Source organism: Crocodylus porosus, unplaced genomic scaffold (genome assembly GCF_001723895.1).
Source record: "Crocodylus porosus isolate Cpor-Errol unplaced genomic scaffold, CroPor_comp1, whole genome shotgun sequence".
In the NCBI taxonomy this organism is placed as follows: domain Eukaryota; kingdom Metazoa; phylum Chordata; order Crocodylia; family Crocodylidae; genus Crocodylus; species Crocodylus porosus.
Genome location: NW_017728949.1, coordinates 52,401,624 through 52,409,514, shown reverse-complemented (window position 1 = coordinate 52,409,514; position 7,891 = coordinate 52,401,624).

The window sequence follows — 7,891 nt, the reverse complement described above, 5'->3', positions numbered from 1 at the left end:
TGCAAAGAGGACGGAGCTGGGCTGGTCTCAGTGGGGGCAGATGACAGGACAAGGAGCAATGGGCTCAAGCTGCAGCAAGGGACGTTGAGGTTGGATATTAGGAAAAACTTCTCACGAGGAGGGTAGTAAAGCACTGGAGCAGGTTACCCAGTGAGGTGGCGGCATCTCCATCCTTGGAGGTGATTAAGTCCCCGCTAGACCAAGCCTGGTCTGGGATGATGTAGTTGGGGCTGGTCCTGCTTGCAGCAGGGGGCTGGACTGGGTCCCTTCCCACCCTCATTTTCTATGACTGCAAGAGGCATATCTTTGTATAAATTTGCAGCAAGGGAAATTCCGGTTGGATGGGAGGAAGATCTTGCTCATTAGGAGGCCGGTTAAGTTTTGCATATTGGCATGAAACCTTGCATAGTTGCAACATTGCCAAGCCAAGCCTCTCTCTTTCACTGGGGATTTTTTTCCCCCCTGAAGCCTTAACTGGGGCTGTCAGATAATGCAGGAGAATCATTTCCTTTTCACTTGTCCATCTGCCTCAGCCTGCCTCGCCGCTCGTGCTAACGAAGGAAGCATCAGCAGGTCAGCTCCATCCTCCCCCTTGGAGAGATGGGAAATGGAGACCATCCAGGACAAAGTGCCATGGGATTTCCCTGTATGGATATTATGGTACCGCTCAATTATAGGCATCATGGTATTTATCTGCCTTCCTCCAAAGCACTGGGCATCTCTCACAGTGGGTGATAGGGCATCGTGCTAAGATGGCTATATAATCTGGAGCACATGAAGAAGCAGACCCCTCAGGATACTCGTCCTAATCTCCAACTTCAGTTTCCCCTTGCTGCAGTCTGAGGCCATTGCTCCTAGATCTATGCCAGGCAGCCTCAAAGAAAAGCCCACCTCCAGCCTCCATATAACCACCCCCATCAGGGTTTTAAGGACTGTGATCAAGTCCCTCCTTGGCCTTTTCTTCCCAGGTGCATGGCAGTCCATTTGTTACTGACCAATGGTTTCAATAAATGCATTGGACAGGGGCTGACTGTGAGGGTCCAGGACCCCCACATGCAGAAGGATGCAGGAGATGGAGGAATGGTCCATAGGAAATCATCTGAGTATGGGGTGCACTTCTTTCCTGACCGCAAACATGGCATTGATCTGACCCTGGGAGGAAGGGCAAGACCCTCTGGTCAAAAACCCCCGGCTTTAAGTTGCAGAAGGAGCATTGGCACAGCCCAGTCCAGGAACAGGATGACCAGGGGCATGCTGGAACATCAGGAGACACCAAATACTTTGGGACTTTTCAGCTCAGCTGAAAAGACAGGGGGAGAAAAAATCATGAATGCTGCGGAGAAACTACATAGGAATTTCCTGTCTGCCAACTCTCTCAATGCTTGAGCTAGACAAGGCAATGACTGGAAAGCAGGTTTTAAAAAACAAAAGTGGGTCCCCAGCGTGTCGTTAACCCGTGGAACTCAATGCCGCTGGGTGCAGGGCAGTCTGATAAACGGACCAGGGAGATTGGACAATGCATGGAGATCAGGCCCATCAGTGGCTATTAAGCATCATCAATTAAAAATCCTCTGAAGGCTGGAAGCTGTAGGGTGAGGGGGTCCAGGGATGCATCTGTAGATAAATATTCTTCCCATTAGCCTGTGCTCTGCACCCCTGTGAGAGACGAGACTCTGGGCTGGATGGGGCCGATGTTTTTACGAGACACCAACCATGATGCTTCATGAACTGTAGAGCATGGGCAGGAGGCCGAGATGTCTGCGTAGCCCTAATTTCTACCCTCTAGAGCTGCCAAAGAGGCCAGCCCCAGCAAACCCAGGCCTGGCGGGCTCCACCCCAGGGCACGCTGGATGCAGGCAGGAGGCAGCACAAACCCATGCAGCTGGCCCGCGGCTCACCTCCCAGCACATGAGCTCTGTGGCCCGATCCTTTGAGCTTCCTGGTCCAGCAGCTGAAGATGCATCTCTCGGCCTCGATGCTGGGTGAGACCCCCACGCTTGAGAAACAAGCGGGGAAGCTGGCATGGCATCGCAGCAGAGGTTGCCAATCAGCTGTTGGCCCCGCAGCAGACATGGATGGAGCTCTCTCCAGCCAGGAAGTGTTAGGATGTTGGCAGGACCCTCAGCCCCCTGCTTTACAAAGGGTGTTTTTGACGTTTCCATCTGGGAGCTGTGTGCAAGGCCTGTTCCCAAAGTTTTTAAGAGTACAGCAGTGGTTCTCAACCTTTGTAGACTCAGAAAATGCCAGGTCTTATCTTACATTTGTGCCTTGACTTCGGAAAACTCCTAGAGCAATTCTTTGGCCGCTTAGGATGCTTTAGACAGGGAAGATTCAGCCCGGAGCAGGGGGATAGACTACGTGCGGTCCCCTGAGGTCCCTGCCATCCTAACTTCTCTACAATGTTAAAAAAAAATAGCTGGAATGGTTTCTGGAGTTCCCAGCTGGCATTTTTGCAAACAGGAAACCCAGATACAAAATCCCAAATGCTGAATGGTGAAGAAAAAGTCCATAAGGATGTGTTATTTGCCCTCTCTCCTGGGGGGCAGAGTTGCACCACTACCCAGAACGGCCACAGCTGGCAGATACTGGACTGACCTTCAGGAAATAAGCAGGGGTAACTCTGGCGAATACACAGCCGTGGACCGAGCAGCGGCAGCACCACCAGGATGTGGTGAGGACAGCAGATGGCAATGCTTTCCTTCCTGAAAAGCCACATACTTCCTTTCAGGGGTGTTGGTTGGAGCCATGTTGGTCTAATAAAAGATATCACATTTACCCAAAGAACCTGGTCTGCCCATGTCCCTAGACCAACTCAATAGTTGGAGACTCTCCCTATTCCTGAAAAAGGGTGTTTGTGCCCAAACACTTGCCAAGAACAATTTTTCCTACTATTGAGTTGGTCTAATAAAATATCCCATATTTACCCAAAGAAACTTGTCTATATATATCCTTTGATGGCGCTGTGACATGGCCACTCCAGGTTGCCATGCTAAAAAACCTGCCCAGCCCCTAGCTATGGGTCTACAAGTCTTCAATAGTGGAGCAGATGGAAGATGTTAACACCTCAACAGCTGCAAAAGCAGATGAAGGCTGCTCCAAAACGAGCTCCCCAGCTGCCTTGGTCTCCTGGCATTGACCCAAGGTCCCGTGTTTTCAAGAGGCGTGTGGAAGCTGAGGTGCAGCAGCTTCTCCATGATAAAAGAAGTCACGCACCCACGTCTGCCATGCCAGCACATTTGCCATCTCTCACGAGGCAAGAACTAGAGGTCATAACATGAAATTAGTAGGTAGTAAATTTAAAATTAACACCAGGACTTTCTTTTCCACCCAGTGGTTTTGTCTACATGTGCATTTACTACACAGTAATTTACTGTGCAGTAAAATACTGCACAGTAAGTGGTTTTTAAACCAGTGCCTGCACGCGCAGCCATTAAAGTGCATTAATGCTGTGTTCAGACTGACTTGGGACTAAAGTTAGTCCCACACACAGCATTACTGCACAATAAGGCATCCACATGTGTTACTGCACAGTAACTAATCAGGCATAAATTTTATACCTGCATGATGCACGTATCAGATTTATGCCCAAATTGGTGTAAGTCACCATAGTTACTGTGCAGTAGGGGGTGTGCATGTGTAGACGTGCACCTGTACTGCACAGTAATTTTCCGTTACTGCACTGTAACCTAAATTACTGCACAGTAAATGTGCACGTGTAGATGTGCCCAGTGGGTCATTCAAGGGTGGGACCCACTGTTGCCACCAGATGCGGTGGAAGCTGAGAGTCCAGCCACGTTCACAAAGGGATTGGACATATTCTCGGAGGAAAGGGGCATCTGGAGCTATTGAGCAAGGGAGTTAAGGATCCAGCTTCTGAATTAGAAACCTCTTCGACCCTAAATGCTGGAGGCTGCATGTGAGAGGAACAGGGGGAAAACCCCTGCTCAGACCTGGGTCCTTCTCCCTTCCAGCCTCCGCTCTATGCCACTGCGTGATGCAGGAGACCGGGCAAATCCGACCTACAGTCTGACCCAGTAAATGGCAGCTCTTATGTTCTCGGTGCCCCCCTGCCTAAAGTTTGCAAAAGGCCATTTTTCTCCCCCTGGAAAAAAAAGCCATTAATGCAAACACACCTCTCCTCGGTGGCATGTGAGCTCTTGCGTTCATCTACCTAACCGCTCAGCTCGTTAAGTCTTCCCACATCCAATCTCTGGCCCATTGTCAGCATTTAGGACAAAACCTCTGACTCCAGGATCACTTCCAGGAGCCAAGGGTCTATTCCACGTATCCTTCAACGGCCTCTCGATTCTGCTAACTCAGAGACCGGTCCCCTCAGAGGGAGGATCCATTGGAAATGTTTGTATTTATTTATTTTTGCTGGGTTGCAGATGTTGCCAACAGCGTTTTCCAAAAAAGCCCTGATTTGCTGGCCAGAAACCCAATGCTGGATGTCTCCTCCCAACCCGTTTACAAAATTATAAGCTTTCTTTGTCCTTAGCTATTTTCCTGGTACAATAATATTCTTCATCTTCTATTTGACTGGGCTTTTTTTCTTTTCTTTCAGCGCCTGGAAAATCTGATTTCATTGTGAAAGGATTCCTTATGAATCAATAGAGCAAAGAGAACGTGGGATGTTTGCCGTAAATCATCCTGGAAGCAGAGACAGCTAGCAAATGAGTTACAAGAACAAGCAGCTAATCCCAGTCATTTCCAGATGGAAAGCGGATGTATTTTCCATGCCCTGTGTCTGTCTCGTGTGTCACAACCCCCTGCCTCTGGTATATATTTAAAGCACTTTCTTTCCCTCCTGGAGGGCGATGGTTATGTGAAACGAGGTTCCAAAATTGCAAAAATTGCCTAGAAGCATTCAAAAACTGGGCTTGTCCCAGGGAAACTTCCACAACGCCTTGTGCTCTCTCTCTCTCTCTCTCTCTCTGTCTTATTTAGTTAGTCGATAGGGGTGCACATCTACCCTTCCCTCCGACTTCCTACAGCAGACCAGTTGGCAAGCGCCGTGATAGCCTGGAGTAGATGATGTCCGGCTGGGAGAAGAACATGATTCCTCATTGTCCTGCACCTTTGGCCACCGCAATGTGGTGGTAACATGCAATTAGGATGAATGAGGAGACCATCAGCAGAGCCAGACTGGGTCAGACCCATGGTCCATCTATCCCAGTACCATCTATCCCAGTATCCCATGTTGGACCGTGGCAGGGGTGGATGCTATACAGGGAGAGCAGCATGATCCATCCCTTATTCAATATTCACCCTTTACTGGTCGAGAGATGCCCGAGGAAACACCTCTGCCCAAGAGCCATGAATGGACGTGTCCACCCTTGCTGACCCTGGCTCTGCTCTCGGCCTCCACCCCATCCTGTGGCGATGAATCCCACACGTTAACGATGCATTGTATTAAAAAAGTCCTTTCTCTTGTTCATTTTCAACCCATCAGCGGTGCCCCCTGGTTCCAGCATCCGGGGAGGTGGGGAACAGCAGTCCCTATTCATTAGGTCCACAGCCTTCATGACATTATTGACCTCTACCCTCTCCTTTCCAAGCTGGAGGGTCCCGGCCTTTCCAGCCTCCCCCAGTCTGGCAGCTGCTCCAGACCCCAATTGTTTTGGCTGCCCTGTGCTAGTTCTGCTTCATCTTTCCAGTACCGTCCATTGCAACCGGTCCACGCCACCACATGTCAAAGTTTAAGGAAGGGACCGGGACGGGGCTCTGGCTCTGGGCCGAGGAGGCATGGCTGGCTGCAGCCCTGCCAGGCAGAGCGGAGGGCGTCTGGTTTTTTCCCAGGCTTCTGGGCTTTGCTGGCTGCTACATGGGGTCAGGAAAGATGCTTTTCACCCTACTGTTGCTGCCGGGGTTGGGTTTTTTCCCTCTCTCTTCCTCAGCAGTGCTGGGTGGGGATTAAACCCTGCGGGGTCCTGGCTAGAGGCTCTTGCCCCTTTGCTGAGGGTCAGACCGATGTCGCATTGGTGACCGGCAGGAATTTCTCCCCTTGCTTAGACTGGCATGGACTGGGGGTGCACAAGCTCTCTGCAGCAGCAGCCCCCCTATATCCCAGGGGCAGGGGCGACGCCTGGAGCCATGTTGGGGGCAATGGTGTTGTGCAGCCCCGAGGTTCCTCGTGGGGATTGTCTGGGTGAGTTTGGATGGGGCTGATCCTGCCTCGGACCCCCAGGGATCCCTGCTGCTCTATTTGATGATGATGATGATGATGATACAGGGACTATGGGTGATTATGCTGTTGTGACGAGGCCTTACAAAGACCTCCCTTGCTCTCCTACAGATATCCCAGCTCAAGGCAGCCAAAGCAGACATACGGGCAAGGGTCAAGACCCTTTGTGTGGCATTAATGACCTTTCTCTCTGGCCCCTGGGGCAGCCCAGCTCTGCGTCGGCTCCCGCCCCAGCAGCGCAGAAGGAGCCTTTCCAGGAAGAGCCAGCTCTCCCTGCCCACCCGACCCCGCGTGTCGAGATGGCCCATCGCTCGCAGGACCCGCACCAGCGCCGGAAAGCTGGCCCTGGGCCTGGAGAAACATCAGCCCTGCAGGACGCGTCCATCACACACGCAGGCAGGACCGTCCGCCAAGCTATTTCCAGGCAGCTCCGGCCCCGGGGCACTCTGCTGTCGCGGCCCGATTCGTAGGGAGCGACTGGCACCTAGTGGGGGAACTTCAGAGCGACGAGCGGCTGTGCAGGGAAAGGGGGAAGGAGGGAGAGAGCCCCGCTCGGCACAGCGGTGTGGCCTAGTGGTTACCGCGATGGCCTCGAAGACACGAGACCGCCTGGGTTTCTACCCCGTAGCCCCTCATCACCTTCCACCCAGCCCCGGACCCCAAAGGTCTGGGTCCAAACTCTCCCCCCACTTGCAGCGAGGCAGGTACGCGTCGAATAGGCTTAGGAAGTGCATTGGACTCGTTTGGGGGAGAGAAAGGAAAGCAGACATGTGGCAATGCCCCCAGCCACAGGTCACCCACCCCCCCATTGTGGGACAGGCTGGGCTGGGTACCCACTTCTACCCCCTCAAACCTGGCCTGGTCTCACCCGGACTCCAGGCACAGGTGCTGCAAGACCCCCCTGGACAGGGCATGGCAGCCCTGGCACCAGCCCGCACCCAAAGCAGCCGGAGGTGCGACGTCTGGAGGATACGTCTGGTCTCGCCAGGCTTGGAGAGGAGGAGGAAAGCCAGGCTCGAGGGGCAGAGGCTGAAGGGGCGGGTGCCCACGTAGCAGGGGCTGGCCCGTGGCGCACGGATGTGGCCATGCAGCACAGGGGCAACCCATCGCCCCAAAGGGGACCCAGTAGATGCAGGATGTCTGGGGACGGCCCCCACTGTCTGGTCCATCTGCAGGTCTGGGGGGGTCCTCCTCCCAGCCTGGAAGACAAGGGACTTCCCTGGGGAGCCCCGGGAAGAGGCCCTGCCCAGCGCTTTGGGATCCGCTCGCAGCATCCCAGGGACCAACGCCAGGTCCCCCTCTGAGCCACCCCGTCTTAACTGCTCAGCCAAGGGTCATAGACCCTATACAGCAAGTCGGTCTAGTGAAGCTGCAAGCCCTGCTGTTACTGCAAAGCCCCGTCTGTTTGCAGCCGGTGCCTGCTAAGAAGAGGACATCAGCAGGGCTGGACTGGGTTGGACCCAGCGTCCACCTAGCCCGTTACCCAAGAGCATCAAACCAGATCCATCTCCCCCCCCCCGACAACCATCCATCACTTGGAAGAACTGGACGCCTTCAAGTCGGCAGGCCCGGATGAGCTCCATCCGAGGGTACTGAAGGCACTGGCCGACATCATTGCAGAGCCACTGGCGGGAATATTTGAACGCTCGTGGCGCACGGGTCAAGTCCCGGAGGACTGGAAAAGGGCCAATGTGGTTCCCATTTTCA